General features: G+C 56.4%; 1 protein-coding gene across 18 annotated transcripts in view; it reads right to left on the reverse strand.

Moving 5' to 3' along the window:
- Nucleotides 1-8,665, reverse strand: part of GRM4 (glutamate metabotropic receptor 4) — a 109,644-nt gene extending 100,979 nt beyond the window's left edge. For 8 of the 18 annotated variants that reach the window (XR_007469905.1, XR_007469906.1, XM_033424216.2 and 5 more), the window contains exon 1: nucleotides 7,150-7,904. The gene's annotated coding sequence lies outside the window, so the exon portion shown is untranslated. Of the gene's footprint in view, nucleotides 1-1,467; nucleotides 2,685-4,783; nucleotides 5,886-6,529; nucleotides 7,053-7,149; nucleotides 7,908-8,197 lie in introns of those variants that run through there. The other 10 variants (XR_004482239.2, XM_033424223.2, XM_033424224.2 and 7 more) reach the window with 7 other exon arrangements.
- Nucleotides 8,666-20,386: the final 11,721 nt, after the last annotated feature.

Below are 20,386 nucleotides of genomic sequence, written 5' to 3' on the forward strand. Positions count from 1 at the left end.
AAAACAACAACCAGAAGAGAGCTACTGTGACTTAATAAGCTCCAATTTAGTTTTCACTGAGCTGCTTTTTCTTCTCCAAAAGCTAAAGAAATAGAATTCTCCCAAACACGAAATAAAGGGCAGAGTCGGAGGGAGGGACCCTGCGCTTTGCTTCCAGGGGTGGGGGCCACAACCAGAGCGGCTCAGTCCCCCCTCCAGCCCTCCGAGGGGATGCTCAGCCTCCTGGCTCCTCTGCAGGCCAGCAGGCCAGCCCCTAGGGCTAAGCGGGTGGAACGAGGAAAGCCAGGTCCAGAAAGGACTCCCCGCCTGCCCGGGGTCCCCAGCACACCCTCCTCACATTCCTGAGCCAGGCCTCCGGACCTATGGTGGCCCTCCCCCTCTGCCTGCCCCGGTTCCCTCCAGCACCTACTTCAGCTCTCTTCACCTTGACCTCTGCTGGGCCCGGCCCAGCCCAGGTGCTGGGAGAACTCAGGGACTGTGAATGGAGGAGTGGAGTGGGGTTTGAACCCCCTGAGCCGTTTAGACGCCTCATCGCCCACATCTCACATTTCCACGGAAGGAGGGGCTGGCAGCTCCTCTCCCCAAAGGGGACAGTGAGGGAGAACCTGAGGCCTCTTCCCTCCTTTCCTACACCACCCCCACCCCCTTGGGACTGCAGGTCACCTCTAAGGCCCCCCTCTCTCCTGACCCCTGGGGACTTGCGCTGGCTGGGCAGAGGTGAGGTTTGCTAGACAGTCTCCTTTCAAATGGACAAAGCCTAACCCAGGAAGCAGGTCATCAGAAGCCCGCTCCACCCCTGCTGCACCAGCAACAAACCTCCACCTGTATGATTTGGGTCCCTAAGGAAAGGGGGTGACCAATTATCTCCCTCAAACCCCGGCAGCACAACCCTCTCCCCACCTGGACCACAACCTGAGGGGATCACGTCATCCTCATCTTGATATCTCTGCATCCCAGCTTGCACGGTGCCTGGCATCCCCCACTAGGGTCTGTGGAAGTGACTGAATGATCCCTGGGGTCTTTCCATCTTTCTCTCCCAGGTAATCTAGTTCTAGAATAATAGGAAGAGTAGCCCTGCTCCAGGCACTGACCCAGCCCGAGCCATGTTCTAAGAGCAAGAAGGAGGGAAGAGTGGGGGTCTGGACCCCATGCCCCCTTCCCTTCAATTCCCTGAGCTGCTCCAGCTCCCTGGCCTGATCAGGAACCTCTCAAGTTCAGAAACCCCAGACCTCACTTCAAAAGCCATCCTCTCCCTGTTCCAAAACAAGGGCCTGGTTCAGAAGTGACTGGCTCTGTGCTGGGCATGCGGTGGGTACTGAGAAATGCGTGTGGAAGGAACGAAGGAAGGGATGGAGGACATAATTCCTGAGCTTCATGCCAACGGAAACTAAGAAGGGGGAAACAAACCAGTTGCCCATGCTTCCCTGACCCTTGGATTCCCTCCAGCCTCCTCCCTGTGAGGCTTACCCTTCAAGTGAGCAACTGAGATACTTCTTCTTCCAGGAAGCCTGCCCTGATGATTCTAGTTCCTGTTATCTCCTTCCTCCACAGTTAGTGCCATAAGGCCTCTCTCTGTGTGTTGTTATTGGGCACTGATAAGCCTCGGAGCACGTTAAGGGCCTGGGTGCACAGCACCGCCCTCATCTCGGTGTCCCAGTGCCCAGCCCAAGGCTCAGAATGCAGGAAATTCTCAATCAACAACCAGACAAAGCCAGGTCCCTGCCCAGAGCCAGCACAGCACCACCCTCACCAGTGTGGAGCCCAGGGCAGGGAGTGGGGGTCTGCAGCAGCATTCCAGGTTCCCGAGTGGGACTCAGACCTTGCCCTGAATTCTTACAACCCTCTTGTGTGGGCAGGCGTGGAATATAATCCATGACCATTCGGTTATTCAATGTGCCATCCGAATACGTGCTGAGCTCCTGCCGTGTGCCAGACTCCGTTCTGAGCACTGGGGAAACGCTGGAAGTGAAAACAGACACAAACACCTGCCCTGGGAAGCCAACATCCCAGTGGGGGAGTGGCGCAGGAGAGACAATAAATACATCTACACACAGATGGGTGGCACTTCAGGGGATCAAGGGGCTATGAAGACACACAAGGCAGGTAAGGAGAAAGGGAATGACCCAGAGGAGCTTTTTCAGAAAAAGATAGTCAGGGAAGGCTTCTCAGAGGAGGTGGCATTAGAGCAGAGATTAAAAACAGTAAAGGCACAAGCCATGTATCTGGGAGAAAAACATCCCAGGTAGAGAGAACAGCAAGTGCAAAGGCCCTGGGGTGGGCATATGATTAGCATTCATTGTTCAAGGAACAGCAAGGAGGTCAGCATGACTGGAGGGCAGTGGGAAGGGAGAGAGGCAGGAGAGGAGGTCAGAGCGGGCTCCGAGCATAAGATCAAGCAGGACCTTGTGGGCCATGGTGTGGATGGAGAAAGGAGGGCCCACTGTAAGCACAGCAGACAGGGACTCGGGACTAGAGAAACCAGAGGCTCAAAGGCAGCCACCTGCTAAGGCCACAGCAGCTCCCATCAGTTGCAAGGCAAAGAAAGCACATCTCATTGGCACTGGGTCCCACCAATTCAGCTCAGAAAATGCCCAGCCTTGACCTTCCCCTTCTCCCAGAGCCAGGGGGCCAGCCACCAAGCTCACGCTTGCTCAAGGTCTCCTCCAACCAGCAGCCCCCATGCAGACCCCCAGGCCTCTCCTTCTGGCCCCAACTCACCCCACCCCCACTTTCCAGGACCATCCAGTTTTCCAGCACAACATCCAAGCGGGCAAGTGCCTTTGTTTGCAGCTGTTGCTAATGTGGGCTTCCTGCTAATGCTGTTTCTTCCTCTCTCCTCCTTCTTCCTGTCCCCCTCACTGAACCCCGGCACTGCCCTGGAAACCTGGGGCCCACTGGCTTAGGGAGTCCATGTCCAAACCCTACTGCCTTGCACAGCCACGAACAGAACCACAGCTGTGGAGACTTCCCACCCTAAGGCACCCTGAGGCCAGGCACAAAGAAGGGGCCATGACATCTGAGAAGCGATCACTGGCCAAAAACTTAAGCATCCAGGTCAAGTCCCCAATCTTTATTTCTATTTTCAAATCTAAAAATAACCCTGTAGCGATGAAGTGTTACTAGAAGTCATAGCCCAGCCAGAACACGGGTCCAGAGACTAGTCTGTCCCCCTGAGGGACAGAGGGATGGCTGGGAGGGTTGAGTGTGGGGGACCCAGGGAGGACTCCAACCTCCTGGTCCCGATGCAGGTGGCCCAGCCTGGGACCGCCAGGCAGCTGAGCTCCCCAGGGCGTCATCACAGCCCCCGGGCGGCCAGGGCTTTCTCCAGGAGAAGAGGGAGGCTTAGGAGACACTACAGCTTGCTCGTCAGCATGGCTCGAGCCGAAATGGCACGGGCTGTCATTATGGGCTGGCATTTCCCAATTACTGCAGATAATATCTACCTTAATTGAATGGGGTCCAGATAATGGCATTATGCACCGCATTCCCCAATTTATTTAATATACGTGTGTACACATATATTTATGCCTCACTGCTGCCACGAGATTGCTAAACAGTGAGGTTAATTATAAAACATTTCGACGGGAGTCATCAGCTTTCATTTAAGGGTGATTTTTGCTATCCTTGTGGTGCTCGTTTTTCCAAGGAGCCAAGAGAAACTTGGACAGGCGGCTAGAGACTCTCTCTGCCCTGTGCGCTGGGGGGCTGGGGGGCTGGGGGGCAGGGCTGCAGGGCAGGCTTCATCTTTCCTGAGCGAGTTCCCATTATAAGCCTCCCTTTCAGGAGCAAAGCTCAGGCAGGGAAAGAGAGGTTGGGGGAGCAGAAGGGGGGGCGGTACTGAGGCAAAAGCCCCCAGAGCTTGACTCCAGGACTGGCGGGGAGCAGAAGCCCGCTGGGAAGGCAAAGCTACATGCCTGGGGTTGGGCTGAGAGGCAGCAGGGAGACAGTGGAAGAGAAGCAGAGCAGAGGACAGAGGGAGGCCAGAAGCTGCACAGCCAGGAAAGAAACAGAGCTCCCAGGAGCCAGAGAAAAGGCAGCCTGCACTCCGGCAAGGGCCAAAGGCAGTGAGATCTTGAGATTAATTTTTGATACTCCCCTGCTAACTAGGGCAGAGTGGACACGGAAACAAGCCCTCCCTGCTCTTTCCAGGAGCCAGCACCAGGCTGCGGGGGGGGGTGGGGAGGACCAGAAAGCTGGTGCCCTCCACTCGGGCCCGCTGCCCACCAGGGGAAGCCCCTCAGCCTCCTCCCTCAGGTTGGCCTGGGCAGCCAGCAGCTCTGCCAGCCCCAGTGAGCAGGGCCAGAGCCCAGATGCCAGCTCCCCCGCGCCTTCTCCAGGTGGCAAAGGCGGTCTCACTCTGCAGAAGTGAGATAACATCCCATCCAGCAGCTGGCGGGCCCAGCTACCCAGGCTGCCAGTGGGGCCTGCCCATTGGAAAATGGGGTGCTAGACTGAGCAGAGGAGGACAGCAGGGGTGGGCAGATGTCTTGGGGTCAGTGGTAATTAGGGGCTGCCGGCCCCACACTTGTCTAGGGGAGAGGATGTATCTAGTGGCTGTAATTATGAAGCTCAGAAGTCCATGGTCCTGGGGCCATCGTTTCCTGCCAGCTGTCCCCCTGCAGCGGAACAGGTTCGGGTGTGGCCAAGCATCCTGGAAGCTGGGCAGGGGACCCCTCAGGAAACAGGTGGGGGCTGCAGAGCCCCTCTGGTCTGGGCCCGCCCCCGACCCGTCTGGCCAGCACACTGCTCGTCCACAGGCTTGCTCGCTGACTCTCTCACCTACCTCAGCTGGCTGCCTGCCGCTGTGCAAGGCGCTCCCTCCTGGAGATGTCAAGCCTCCAACAGAATGAAGCCACATAGAGGAAAGTTGGGGGAGGAGAGAGGAGGGAGGTGGGAGGAGCGGCCTGTGCTGGACCACTGAAGCCAAGAAGGCAGCTCAACTCCTGGCCTGCTCCCTCCTCCCCTTCTGCCAGCTCAGGACCTATTTTATGGGATGTGCTGCATGCCCCGCCCCCAACATCCCATACATCTCTCTCCTGAAAATCCACCACCGGTAGAGCATTCCTTTGGGTTAAGCATTGCCTTCTTCGTCTCTGAATCTCTCTTCACAGCAAATGCCCCTGGGATGGGTAGCCCTAGAAGCGAGCAAGACCTCAGGGGGGAAGTGCTTTTTGATGTTTTTGTCCCTGACAGGTGTGAAGATGTTGACATTCAAGGGAAAGTTGAGGGCTAGAATGACAAAAGTTGGGGGGAGATGAAGACAGTGGTCACCAACTTCACAAGTGGACAGGCACGCCCATCCGGGGCTAAGCAGAGGCTCAGAGGCACCATCCCCAAAGGTTCCCCACCCCATCCCCAGCACAGAACACTAGGGGCTGGGAAGGCCCTCCAGGAAGTGGTCCTCTTGGGGATCAGGGAGAGGGGCAAGGGCTCTGACCCCTACTCCCCGCTGTAGCCTCTTCGGGGGCCCTTGCCACTAGTCCCAGGGCCTGCCCAGGAGAGGAGATAAGCCCCCTGCCCTTGTCCGGTGGATAACCACACCCAGGGGCCTCCAGACTGCTCCGTGGGAATTCTCTCTGCCACGTCAGGAGAGGTCATCAGAAAAGCCCCTGCAAGTCCTCACCTCTTCATGGAAGTTCTCCCACCACCTCATGCCCTGAGGCCTCTGAGGCGCAGAGGTGCCCACCCAGAGCCCGGGGCCCAGCATCCAATGTGGAGCCAGGGAGGAAGCAAGGCAGACCCAGGACACATCCTGGGGAAGAGGCAACGGCAACTAGAACATTCTTCACTTCCACCATGAGCTGGCCCAGGGGTGGGAGGCTGTGGGAATGGGGTGCCCAGTATGGAGACTCTTACAGAGCTGGCCGCCCTGCCAGCCCTCAGCCCCCAACCTCACCCCAGAACGGAGGAGAGGAGGGACTATGAGGCAGACACACACACACACACACACACAATCCTCCCTCCACCGTCATTTGGCTTTCTGCCAGACTGACAGAGGGGCAGACAGACTAACCACGGCTCCAACAGACACGCGGCTTGGGGCACCCCATTAAGCAAGACCAGCTCAGTCCCGCAAGGCAGCTTCTCCCGCACCAGGGGCAGGGAGGGTGACCGGAGTAGGGAAAGAGACAAGGAGCCTCCTCCAAACAGGACCGAAAGTCTGAAGGCGGGGGTGTCACTCGCGGCCTGTGGGAGGGGTCGCTCTTAGGTTCGGGCCTCAGGACTCCCTGCCGCCGCCACTGCCGCCCCATTTCAGCACAAACAGCGTCAGACCGCCCCGGTGCGGGGGCGCCTCTCGCAGTCGGGGCCTCCCCCTCCCAGCCCCGCCCCCGCGCGGGGAGGGGGCGCTTTCAGCTCCTGAGCGCCGGGGAAAGCCGACCCCGGAGGGACCCCCCCAACACACACACACACACACACACGGACACACGGACACACACGGACACGGCCCGGCTGCCCGCCCCGCGGCCGCGTAGAAGCAAAGGTTCATCAGGGTCCCGGAGAGGGTCGGTCCCGAATATCCGAGAAGCACCTGACCGTGAAGTCCCGGGGCCGCGGGGAGACCCCAGACCCTGGGGTGCCGTCCCATCCCGCCTCCGCCGAGAGCAAGCCTCCGGCGCCGGGGTTGGTCGGAGACGAAGGCGACGCTGGGGCGGCCACGGGAGCGGGACGCGGGGCTGGTGTGGGTCAAGGAGCAGAGGCGCGCGAGGCTGACGCTGCTCTCCCGCCGGGAGACCGTGGGGAACCGGGGCAAAGAACGGCCCGCGCCCCCGCCCGCCCTGTCTCTCCGCAGAGGGGGCGCTCTGATGCCGCCGCCCCCACCTGAGCGCGGGCTCGACCCCCCAGTCGGGGGAACCCGAAACAACCCCAGGCACAGAGACACTTTCTCCCAGGCCCGCGAAAGAGCCACTGCCCTACTGCCTGTCTCGGGGCGGTGGGACAGCCGGCCCCAGCCCCGAGGGGAGACCCTCTAGCCCGGGTCCCGCGCCCTCCAGCCCCGAAAGCTCCGGTCCGCCGGCCCTCTGGGCAGCCCCGAGCCCGGGAGCTTGTCAGAGGCCACCTCCCCGAACCCTGGAGTCCCCGCCGCAGCTCGCGCCCCAGAGGCCGGAGGGCACGGTCCCCTCTGCCCGTTCCCCGCGGGCCACAACTCACCGCGCGCCGGCGAGGACTCGGTGGCGCACCCGCCCGCGCCGGGGGCGCAGGGAGGCGGCGGCCGGAGGCTGGCTTTTCGCGGTGGCCGGAGCCCGGGCCGCGGCGGGCGGCTCGAACGCTGCGGTCCGAGCCCGGCGCGGAGCCGCCCGGAGTCCGGGACGCAGCGGGGAGGAGCAGGCGGCCGCCCGGCCCGAGCCGCCTCCAATCGCGCAGCGGTCTGCTGCTGCTCCGGCGAGAGCGAGCCAGCGAGCTAGGGAGCGGCGGGCAGCCCTGCTCCGTCCGCCGCGGAGCCCGACGTCCGAGCCGGAGGGAGAGAGGAGGCGGCTCCGGGGTGCGGGGTCTGGCCGAGGGCTCCGGGCTAGGAAGGGAGTGGAACGTGAGCCGAGCAGCGAGCTCAGCCGGCTGAGATGCGGGCGCCCGGGGGCGCCGCGGCAGCCGCACGGCAGCAGGAAAAAAAGAGAGCGAGCTTGAGAGCGCGCTGGAGAGCGAGCGAGCGAGCGAGCAAGCGAGGAAGACGCCGAGAGGGGAGGCTGCGGGAGGGGGCAGGCGCCGGGAGCACGAGGGGGCGAGGGGACCGCAGCCGCTCAGCCCGACGCCCACTCTGCTGCCGCCACACTCGGGAAGGCGCAAGCCCTGCCCGCCAAGTTTGCTCTGCAGGTGCGGCCGAGCGCGCGGCTTCCGCCGGCCTTTTAAAAAGAGAGCACCTGGGAACCCACCACCGACCCCACACCTCCACCGCCGGAAGGCTGGGGCTTGCCCAGCTTCCCGCCACCCCTCCGCAACAGCCCCGCCTTCTGCTCCCCCTGTCATCACGCCCCACCGGCGTCCTCTCCTGGAAGCCCCCTTTTCCCCCCTCCCCCGGGGCGGATGTCTGCTCCTCGACTCAGAGGACTTGGCAGGGACCCCTCCTGACCCCAAAGGTCGAGGGTCAAGGAACATAGCATCCCGACACACTCCCTGAGAAGTACAGCAAATACAGTGATGCCAAGGGGTCACACTCCTCCCCACCCCCACCCCCATCTTCCCTGAGCATCACTAAGACCCCCACCTTAGGCCAGCTTATCACACATCTGCACCGCGCACGTGGCGTGTGCCCCCATGTGGCATGTTCATTTGCACAGCCCACTGCTCCTGGTTTGAGCATATGACACAGGACGGGAGGGGGAGGGGATTCCATTTGCCCCTGGTCACACAGCCTTCAGGAGCCCCTTCCCACTGAAGTCCCTTCCACCCCAGAACTCCACCAGGCTTGGGGAACTCCCACTCCATGGCCCACAGCCCACTGGTCTCCCTCCAGCACTGGTCTGCAAAGTTTAACAGGTGGCCTGGCTGGCAGACAGGAGCGAGCCTGGGGAAAAATCCCTTAGCCAGCGAGGAGCTGGAGCCCCAGCTCTCCTCCTCCCCAGGGGGGCTGTGAAAAATCCCAGGAGAGCGCTGGCCTTCGAGAGGAAGAGAGGCAGGGAGACTTGCAACCCTCTTAGGATTGCAAGAGCATCCCATCCCAGACTGCAGAAGTGTCTTCCGTTAGAGCTATGACAAGTGACTGTCCTTGTCCCAGGGAGGGTGCTCAGCACAGTGCCAGAGAGCTGGGGGGGAGAGTGGCTGACCAGCGGCCTCCCTCCTCCACGTCAGTACCTCAGTCATCCTGGCTGACCTGCAGAGTGCCATCTGGGCTCCACTGTGCCCAGGCCTGGGGGGATTCATGCCCCCCACAGCCCAACCCCTCATTTCCACAGATAATTTCTTCTTCTAGATCAGGGGAATGTCTGGGAGGGCCTGGGAATAGCAGGGTCTGACCCTCCCCTACTCTGCCCTTTCTCCCTCCCTGCTCCTCATCCAATGCCCCGGCACCTTCCCAAAGACCCACTCAGGCACTCCCTCCTCCAGAATTCCAGACACTGCCAGGCCAGAACCATATCTTGTTCACCATGGTTCATCCAGGGCCTGGCACCATGCCTGGCCCTAGTGAAAGCTCAGTCACTGTTTGGTGAATGAACACATGTTGGCAAAACATGAACTCTCTTTGTAACTGTCTCATGTGATAGCCCCAAATACATGTCTCATTTACCCAGTCAGACTGAAGTCTCTGGTGGGAGGGCGGTGATCATGCATTCGTTCATGCATTCATTCATGCCTTTTTTTTTTTTTTTTTTTTTGATGCAACCAGCACTGACCGAGATACTGCTGCATTCCTAGTCCCAGGAATACACAGAGGGCAGCACAGCACCCTGCCCTTGAAGAGAGCACCCTGCCCTTGAAGTGTGCACCCATGGCCATGCGCACCTCGGCCAGACGCATTTTAGAGAGGCATGAATGAGCTGAGGCCACCAAAGCTCCCGCTGTCTCTGTCTGCCGGCTCTGCCCAACCACGTGTGCGCTGCTCTGGGCTTACAGGAAACTCAGGTCACTCCTGGAGAGGCCGTGGCCTTGAGAACAGCCTGCCCAGGTTCCAACCAAACCCCGAGCATACCTGGGTCCTCCTGCCCAGGGTCCCTCAGTTTCCTACCTGTACAACAAGGACCATGATGCTGACCTCAGAGCAGGGCGGCCGGGTTGCTGTGCGAGAAGCCACCCAGTTAGGGGTGCTGGGAGGTTCGAGTTCAGCCTGCCTTGGGCTTGACACGGGACACATCCTGTCTTGAGGATGGGTCTGCCTAAAAGATGGGGGTCCTTTGTCTGATTCCTACCAAGGGTCCGTAAGGGCCAGAGCCTGGGCCCTACTGGCAAGGCCATCATGAAGGGGGAATGAAATAATGGATGCAGGGCACCCAGTCTTGTGTTTAGGTGCCCAGAAGTGGGAGCCACTGCAGTTAACACAGAATATAGTCCTCAATACCCTTTTGTTGAATAGCCTTTTGTTGAATGAATGAATGAATGGAACTGAACATAAAGGGGCCATGGTTTATTGAGAGCCAAAAGGAGCCCAGCCGCTCTCCCCACCCCCTGGCCCTCAGCATTGCCTGCACTCTGGCCATAATTATCCCACCCCCCACCAGCTGTGTCGCAGAAGCCTGGGTAGGCTATATTTTTCAGGGGTTAAAAAAAGAAACACTGTTGGCTGGCAGATGGCTGAGTTTGTGGACTCGTCCAGTTTGAAGGTCTCAGCCTGAGGCCTAGGTCTTCTGGGCAGCCGTCCTGGGCCCTCCCAGGCCTCCAGGCCTCCAGCCGCAGAGTGGTCAGCCACCCAGCCCTCACCTGTGACCCCCAGCCTGGTCCAGCTGGGACACATCTTCTCCCTCATGCTGACTCATGGCTGACTTGACTTATCACGGTAACAGACACACAGGGACACACAGACTCACACACACAGACACACCCCCGCCACAGACGTAGAGACACATTCAGATACACATTCACAGAGACACATATGTACACACATACACAGAGACGCACCCACACAGAGATCCTCAGACACAGACATACACACAGACACACTCACACACACCTCCAGAAACATCAGTTGTTGTCCCCTGCCCTGGAGACAAAGGAACTACAGAGCTGCCTCTGTGGGAGAAGAGTGACCACAGGTGACCTCAAGGAATCACATAGCAGGGCCCCAGCGTGGGCCAGCTGCGAGGGCCCAAATTCCAAACTGCTCTTCATCAAGCCGTCCCATTCCCACTCCTCAGAGCTGTTTTCTGACTGGGAGCGGGGCACAGGGCTGAAAGCAGGAGGCCAGGGCCTCGATGCTAAGGCTGTGTGACCTGGGGGAGTTGCCCAGCCTCTCTGAGCATTGGTTTCCCCATCAGTGACATGAGGGGCTGGGCCGAGTTCTTTCTAAGGATGCTGGGATTTGGTGTTGGGTCTTATTCTGAAATCTTTAAGGAACTTGACCTGATTGACACTGGTGGGGTCCTCAGGGGGGGATATTCTAATCCACCAGTCCTGCACACATTGGCCTCCCCAGAGAAAAGGAGACACCATCTCAGCACCGATGGACAGATGGCTTCGGGGGGAGAGAAAGAGGCAGGTAGTCCTAGAGGAAAGAATCATAGAAAGTCCTGCACCCGTACTTTATATCATTATGACCTGGAAGTTCTTCCTGAGGTCTGACCTAACTCCCTCCTGCTGCAGCAGATTCTTTCTTCCTGCTCTCATTCTGGCCTCCCTGGCAAGGGAAAACAACTTGCCTGCCTTTTCCCACCCACTGGGTTGGCAACTCAAACTCACCAAGCTGCTCTAGGACTTCTCCATTTCAGAAGATTCCTAATAGGAGAGGGCAATTGTCTTTGAAAATCCTGAAGTTTAGAATTTGTTGAACTAGATCAAAGTGAGCTTGAAGGTGCAGGGGCCTGGGGGGAGCCTGGCAGGCCTGGAGCACCTGAGAAATGGTCCCCATGTGGAGTGAAACCAGTCACCGCCTCAGCCTGGGGGTCGGATGGGTTTCAATTTTGATTTCCCCTGAACCAGGCCATAAGATGGAAATGTCTCTGATAGGGGAATTTGTTTAAACAATGATTGTCCCCTGGCAGGACATTTCCAGCATGAAGAACTGACTACAAGACAAGGCGTGGCCCCAGGCTCTGCAGAGAGTCCTAAGTCACCCTGCAGGCTCAGAGGAGTTGAGGAGAGCTGGGGTGAGAGGTGAGGCCCAGGGTTAAGCACCCTGGGGTAAGTCACCCCTACTTAGCCTCCCAGGGCCACCCCAGCCCCTCTCCTTTGCCCCACAGAGATATTGAGTCTCAAGGACACAGGTAATCGGAAATTGCCCCCAGGCCAGGCTCGGGGACAGGCCAGGGAGTGACTCCCTCCTTTGAAGCTGGTATGGGTCCAACCTCAGGAATCCTCCCACAACCCCCGGAACTTTCTCAGACCTTTGACTTGGACTAATTAGTTGGCTAAAGCCATCATCCCCTTTCCACAATTCCAAAATCCAACAGGCTCTGAAAACCAGTTTGTCCATAAATTTTAGGCAAAGTCATTTGGCTGCAAAACCTGATGTGAAAGCGAGTCATTGTAACTGTCTTTCTCCCTCGGTGGGAGATACTCTGTTTCACCACAGGAACCTGAGCCAGTGTATTGTTTGGGGGATGCTGCCCCAGGCCCCCTGGCGCTGTTGCACAATATATCATATTTGTGCCATATTATCTTTCTAAATTCCAAAACCATCTGGCCCCAGCGACCTATGCACCTGTAATCATCCCATTTGGACCAAAGTCTTTCCAGGGTCCACAGCACAGCTGTATCTACACCCTCCCAACCCGCCCTGACATGTGGGAAGAGGAGAGAAGCTGGACGGAGCAGAGAGAGCAGATTCTGAACACAGCTCTGCTAAACCCAAGTGCTGGGGACCGGATGCAGGAGCCAGACCAGGTAGGTAAGGATTTAGGGGACAGTGGGCACCAGATTGCTAGAGGGAGGGGATATGAGGAAGGAAAAGCAGGGGAGGCTGTGGCACAGCCCCAGGCTCTTGGGTGGTCAGGGAGGGAGGGGCAGCTGAGGCTGGGAGGTCAGGGCCCTCAGGGGAGCTATCACTTAGACCCTGAAAGAGGAGTAGGATTTGGAAGAGCTGAGTGCTGTGGAGGGGGGCGGGGGGGGGGGGGGTGGGGGGAAGGAGGAGGAGGGAGGGGGAGGGAGGGGGGTTCCATAGCCTGACTGGGCATCTGAGCCTCCACGGGCTGAGCCTGTACCAAGCATGCAGCAGGCGCCCAATAAAGGTTGGCTTGTTAAACAAATGAATGATGACCGACCCCGCCCCTCCCAGAGAAGGATACTTCCTCCTCCTTGATTCCACTCTCTCCTCCTCTCTCTTCTCTTTCTCCCTCTTTTTTCTTAAGAGTCTGGGTTTTCCAGCCTCTTTGCCATGCTGCAATTTAAAACTACTTATTATCCCTCTCCCTCCATATGTCAGGGGCTGTCAGCTGTGAGCCCAATAGCATTAGAATGGATGTCACAGCCGAGATCAAAATACAATTAACTTTTTAAAGCCCTCCTGCCCCACCCTGGGCCTCATGGCAGGCCTGCTCCTTCCGCTGATGGCAGGGCTCTGGGCGTCAGGAGAGCAGCCAGGTGACGGGGCAGGAGGGGATGCAGTCCAGCTGGCCCAGAGAGGAGGCCTGCAGGAGGCCAGGCCAGGGGACAGGGGTGGGGGGGTGACCTGGAAAGGGGATGTCTTTGCTTCCCCGTGCCCCACCTGCAGTGCCTTCTCCAGATCCTACCCGTCCTTTCCTTCATGCCCACCACACACCTCCCCGATCGTCACACACGCCACGGAGCACCCCGGCCTCACACACTGTCCACAGCATGCCCCCCACCCTGTTCTACAGGGCATGTGTCCCATGAGCCTCGCCTACGCTGAGCCTCAGCTCCCTCCACCAGCAAATGTGGACCATTATGCTGCTGCCACTGGGGGCTCTTCAGGGTTGAAGGGAAAGGATGGGGCTGAGAAGCGCTTTTCAGGTCTAAGGATCCCTATGACTGGAGCCTTAGCTTGTCCTCCAAACGGGCCCCAGGCCCTTGGGTTGGGGCAAAGGCCACACAGCCTGGCTGGCTGGCTGACAACCAGGCTGGCAATCCCTGGCGGGCCCTGCATCATTCCCCACCACACTCCAGCCTTGGCCCTCCTCAGGAACCTCCTGGACAGCATGGAAGGAAGTCCCAGCATTTGCTCCCTGCTAAGGTGGAGCCAGACAGCTGGCAGGACAGAAAGCTGGGAAGGACCCCGCAGGACCTCTTGCTAGTGGAGCCTCAAGGAGCATCGGTCCCGCCCACGCTGACTCCAAGGCTTTCATCCTCACTGCTGGGTGCCTGCAGCAGCCACCCGGGGAGAGCCGGGACAGCTGGGCTGACCCGGAAAACACCCCATGGGAGTGTCCTGGTCAGGTCACGGGGCAGGGGTTGCAGGGGCCCTGCCCTGCCCCATCCCCACATCCTCATTTATCCGGAACCCGAGCCCCACACACAGGGGGTGCAGCTTCCTCTAAAGCAGCAGCATTTAGGCAAACACCCCTCCTGCTCCTCCACCTCGGCTCTCTCTTGCCTCCCATACCCACAAAGACCAGCCATCACCCAGACACCCCCAAAGAGGAGAAAGCAGTGCTGGGAAAGAAAAGCCCACACCCGCCAGCTCCTACCCTCGTGGGCTGCATTTTAATGGCATTTGACCGGATCGGATGTGCTTTTAATTCCCACCTGGGACATCAGAAGGAGGAGGGGAGAAAGAATCTTTAATTCATCAAACTGAAATATTAATAGAACTCCAACCAGCTGGAGTGGGGTATGAGGCCCCACAGCTGGAGATACGCGGGGGACAGGCAGAAGCAAGATGGGACAGTGGCTGGGTGGGGAGATAGGGCCTCTCAGCCAGGTGTGCTAACAGGCGGCCACACCCAACCCAGAGAACCAGGGCTTCCCATCCCACCCCATCTGTCCCCCATACCCCGCTCCACCCCTACGTCCCCACACCTGGGCCTCCCCTCTGCCCTCCCCACCTCAGGGATCTGCCCCACCCCTTCAGGGAGCAACTGAGGCCCAGAGATGGGGAGCCACCAGGCCAGGGCTGCACAGCAGTTTCACTGCAGAGCTCAGTCTGACTTCTGACCCTGGCCCCAATTCTGCACAGCCCCAGCTCTGAGCCCCTAGCCCCTTGGCCCATGGCTTCTCCGGCCCCAGCCCCTGGTGGTCACAGGAGGAGCAGGGCTCCTACAGCATGGACTCTGCCCCACCCGGTGTCCCCTACCTGCTGGTAGAGCCTGAATTGAATCCCCTTACCAGGGGCAAGGGCTTTTCCCACACACTGCAGAGGTCATGGTTGATGGCAGACAGACCCCCTCCCAAAAGCAATGTGTGAGTGGGGAGGAGAGCAGAGCAGGAGAAATCTCAGGAGCACAGAGTAGAAGGCAGGAGCATGAAAGAGCCCCTGTGCTCCTGGGAGGCCAGGGTCAGAGTGCTCAGGACTGCGAGCTGACGCAGGCTGACCCTGGCCCTGTATGCCCGGTTAACGTGCTCTGTGGTTAAAGGCCGGTGCTTTCTCCACCTGAGCCTCATACACCTGCATCAGCCCCAGCTGAACACTCACCACCGGGGGGGCCCACAGCCAGTCCCTTGACCTCTGTCAGTTTCCTCATGGATCAGGAGGGGATCCCCCAGCGTTGTCCCTATGGATGGTTGGGTGAGATCGTGCATGCAGCTCCTGGCTCCCTCCAGCCTGTGACCCTGGGCCCTCCATCCTCCCTCTCACCTCTGTGGCTGAATCACCTGCCCTTCTCACCCAGAAACCCTCTCCCTGACCTTCAAGGCCCAGCTTAACCATCACCTGGATCCGGAATTCCAGGGCATCCCGTTCGCTGGTTTGCCTTCCCCAGACTGGGAGGGATGATCTTCTACCCACCTCCCATTTCTTCAGTCCAGCTGGTTTAGAGCCTGTGGGGAACAAATGTCACCTGGGTAGACAGGTCGATGGACACACAGACTAAGAGTTAGATGTATAGATGGTCCTGACCTCCTCCCCACGACTGCCACCAAAGTTCAGAACTCAGGAAGCATGTGGGAAACGTGAGACAAAAAGAAGACTCAAGAGAGTGGGGACGGTGGCCCCATTTCTCTCCCTGCCAGCTCCTGCAGAAGGCTGCATCACTGGCCTGGACAAGCCCCCTGCCCCGGCCTCCTCAGGATGAAGGGCCCATTCGGCCCTGCTCCACCCCAGATATGCGGGGAGATCACCTCTCGGGACGCCCCAGACGGAGAAGGGGCGTGAGGAGCCTCCCTACTGGAGAGCCACAGCGCTGGCCTTCTCCCTTCCCAACCGGCCCGGCTCGGAGCCCCAGCCGCCGCGAGGCTCCCATCGCGGGCCAGCAGCGCCGCCCGGTGGTCGGGCGCCCTCACTGCACGCGCTGGCCCGCCCGGGGAGGGTCCGTGCGCGCATCATAGCTGGACCCACGCCCGGGTCTACGCGGCCAGCAGGACTCGGTGCCTCCCCACTTCGACGCCTGGAGAGACATTCAGATAGAAAGGGTTGTTTTTCACTCGAGTAGATCCTGGGAGGAGGCAGCGGGGGCGGCGGGGGTGTCTATTTCAGGGCTGTTTCCAGGCTGGGCTACCGCCCCCTCCGATTCGATTCGTGCGTGGCTGGGCTCACCTGCGCTGACAGCAGGGATGGAGGGGGGCACTACCCCCAAATCCAGAAGGAAGTGGGCTGACCCCGGACAGGAGGCGGCAGGTGAGGGATGTCCTGGATTCCTGGGTGAGAGGAAGGCAGAGTAAGGGAGCTGGAGGCGCAAATAGGAGACGCGTAAGGGGAGCAAGGGGGCGCGCCAGCCGCAGGAAGCTGCACCCTCCAACCTTCCCAGCCGGCTCCGGCCTCTCTCCGCCCAGGTCAACATTTACCGTGCTCTCACTGTGTGCCTGGCCCCGGTTGCCAACTCTATTGCACATTAGAGTCACCTGGGGGAGCTCCGATGTCCGTCCGCACCTCAAACCAATGAAATCACAAAGTGTTGGAGGGCCCATGTGTAATCATCCCAGCGATGCAACGTGCACGGCGTCTCACTCCCGCGGTGCGGGCATTACAGGCGCAAGTTTGGCTGGCTCTGTCACGAGGTTGCTCCTGTCGCTCTCATCACAGCCCTGAGAGGTATATAGACAGTCTGCTCTTCACAGAGGCTCAGAGAGCGGAAAGAGCGCTGGGATTCAGCCCCCTGCGCTGGCGTGCGCAAGCTAAGGCTTCCTCAACTGCAAGAAGTCATCCCTAACAGGCATCATTATTGGCCTAATATGTTTACTGAGAGCACAGCCACGTCCTCCCATGGGCCAAGGACTGGGGATTGAGGAGAGCACTGAGAGAAGAGCACGCCAGGGAAAGAGCTGTTTCCAAATTGGGAAGTGCAGTGTGGGGAGGGGTGTGGGTGGAGAGAGGTGCCCCTGTTTCACACGCTGGGGACGACCAAGCCCAAGTGCTAGCAGCCACAGCTACACTCTTTTTTTTTTAATTGAAGTATAGTTGATTTACAATGTTGTGCTAATTACTGCTGTACAGCGAAGTGATTTAGTTATACATATATACATATATACATTCTTTTTTTGGGGGGGGGGCATGCGCTGGGTCTTCATTATGGCTGGCTCTTCCTTGCCCAAGGCATGTGGGATCTTAGTTCTCTGACCAGGCATCGAACCCATGTCCCCTGCATTGGAAGGCGGATTCTTAACCACTGGACCACCAGGGAAGTCACTACATTCTTTTTTTATATATATTCTTTTCCATTATGGTTTCTCATAGGATATTGAATATAGTTCTCTGTGCTCTACAGTAGGACCTTGTTGTTCATGCATTCTATATATAAAAGCTTACATCTGCTAACCCCAAACTCCCACTCCGTCCCTCCCCCAACCCTCTCCCCCTTGGCAACCACCAGTCTGTTCTCTATGTCCGTGAGTCTGTTTCTGTTTCATGGATAAGTTCATTTGTGTCATATTTTAGATTCCACATATAAGTGATATCACATGGTATTTGTTTCTCTTTCTGACTTACTTAGTATGATAATCTCTAGTTGCATCCATGTTGCTGCAAATGGCATTATTTCCTTCCTGCTTATGGCTGAACAGTATTCCATTGCATATATATACCACATCTTCTTTATCCATTCCTCTGTCGATGGACATTTAGGTTGCTTCCATGTCTTGTCTATCATGAATAGTGCTTCTATGAACATAGGGGTGCATGTATTTTTTGAATTATAGTTTTGTCCAGATATATGCCCAGGAGTGGGATTGCTGGGTCATATGGTAACTCTATTTTTAGTTTTCTGAGGAACCTCCATACTGTTTTCCACAGTGGCTGCACCAACTTACATTCCCACAAACTGCACAGCTACACTCTTTTAGACAAGAGGAAGGAGAGGGCTCCCGTGGCCTCTGCTCTATTCCAGGCCCTTTGAAGGAGCTCAGTGAGGAAACTGCAGCACTAACAGCCGGGAATGAGCATCAGTCCCATTTTACAGATGAGAGGACTGAGTTCAGAGAGGTGATGTGCTTTGCCCAAGGGCACTGGGCAAATGATGAATCTCCAAGTCCTACCTGTTCCACCTCCAAAATGGATCCTAAATCTCTACAGCAACGGGGGTGAAACTCACAGACATCCTATTGAGCAGAAGAAGCCAGACCTGAGTATACATGTTGGGGGATTCTGTGTGATTCCATTCACACAAAGTATAAAAACAGGTCACAGTAACAGGTCACACAAAGTATAAAAACAGGTCACAGTAACAGGTCACAGTAACACAAAGTATAAAAACAGGTCACAGTGAGAGAAATCAATTTTGGTTACCCTTGGGGGGGGGCAGTGACCCAAAGGTATGTGAGGGGCCTCTCGGGGTTTGTGTGTTCCATCCTTCATCTGGATGCTAATGACATGGGTGTGTCCATTCTGTGAAAGTGTGTAGTACTTCAGCAAAAATTTCAGTAAATACACAGAATTCTGAATGGGTTGAAACGAGGGCTCCCACAGGCTCCAAAACTCCTTCACCTCTCTATCTCACATCTGCTTCTCTCTGCAACCCAGCTCCATCCAGTCAGCAGGAAACACGATATTACAGCTCAGAACCTTTGGTTGCGAGCAACAAGATGATTCTGGCCAACTTAAGCAAAAATAAAACAAAGTAACAGGAACTGACTTGACAACTCACATGTAACTTCCCAGTGGTCTCTGCCAGTTCACCAAGAAGACCTGAGCTGGGTTCCAGGTTCCCTTAGATAATGGCAGCTGCTGAAATCCAAATCTCTCCACACATCCTCCCAAAGCCATTGAAAACAACAGGGAGAGTAAATAACACTGCCAGGCCCCCCACCTTCAGCATGACCAGGACACGTTTCTTCTTTTTCTAGGTTTTACTAACATTTGTCCCAGAGTTGACCATTCCAGGTCATTTTTTCTAAGTACTTGATAGGCCCTTTTATATATTTTTTTAAAATTTTTTGGCCACACCGTGCAGCATGTGGGATCCTAGTTCCCCGACCAGGGATTGAACCCACGCCCCCTGCATTGGAAGCACAGAGTCTTAGCCACTGGGCCACCAGGGAAAACCCGATAGGCCCTTTTATTATGTTCATGTCATTTATTTCTAGAAAGTTTCTTTTTTCTGTGGGAAGTTACACTTTTGTGTGATCTTAGTTCTCTTCTATTGTTTTGTTTTTCTGTCTCTGAGCACTCGTTATGTGTATGTTGGACCATCTTTGCTTATATTTAACCATCTCTTTTTCTCTGACACTTCTGACTTTGTGATTGATTTTATTTTTGTTCTCTTGGATTTTTTCATTCCTTTTATGATGTGAATGCCTCTTATGATATTTTCAGTTGAGTACCTTGCAATTTTTAAAATATTTATTTATTTATTTTATTATTTGGCTGCCCTGGGTCTTAGTTGTGGCACGTGGGATCTTTAGTTGTGGCACTCAGGATCTAGTTCCCTGACCAAACCTGGGACCCCTGCACTGGGAGCACAGAGTCTTAACTACAGGACCACCAGGGAAGTCCCGTACCTTGCAATTTAATCTTCACTTGTGAGATGATTTTGACTTTTTCTTCTATTGCTTTCCTGATTTTTGCTAACTCTCATTTCCTGCTTCTCATTTTGGGGTCCATTTTTGTATGATGTCTTAAAATTTCTGATTTACAGTGTTTTCTTCATATCTGCAAAAGCTTGTTTAAGGATATTTAGCACAGGTTGAAGTGTTATGTTAGACTGCCTGGTGGTGGTTTTCTGGAGGAGAATTTTCATCAGCTGAAATGTTTTGATTCTCATTTTCTATTTTTTTTTTCTTTGAATGGACGTTGTCTGTTTCTTTCTGTTCATGTTGAATTATCTTCTGTTTCCCTTGATTAGCAATAACAGACATTTTCAGACAGGATGGGAGGTTTGAGTGACTTATTAGGTTTCTTAGTTCTAGAGCACCCTGTCCTATAGGTAGAGCGAAGTGAAGTTTTTAATAAATCAATGAATGACATGTTTTGTGGGGGGAGGGTTCATATGTCTTTTGATTTAATGACATTATGTGCCCCAGATGTGCTGCAGGAAGTATGCAATGCCATCTCGGTAGTATTCTTGCCAAAAAATGTTGAATCAAATCCTGAGGACACCACCAGACAAACATGGATTGTAGCGTATTCTGCAAGACAACTGGATTCTTCAAAGATAGCAATGTCCTGAAAGACAAAATACATGTGGAGGGTTCTAGAATACTAAAGAATCATGACAACTAAATGCAGGGCATAACCTGGACTGAATCCTGGATTTGTTTAAATAGG

The sequence above is a fragment of the Orcinus orca genome, chromosome 10 (genome assembly GCF_937001465.1).
Source record: "Orcinus orca chromosome 10, mOrcOrc1.1, whole genome shotgun sequence".
NCBI classification, from domain to species: domain Eukaryota; kingdom Metazoa; phylum Chordata; class Mammalia; order Artiodactyla; family Delphinidae; genus Orcinus; species Orcinus orca.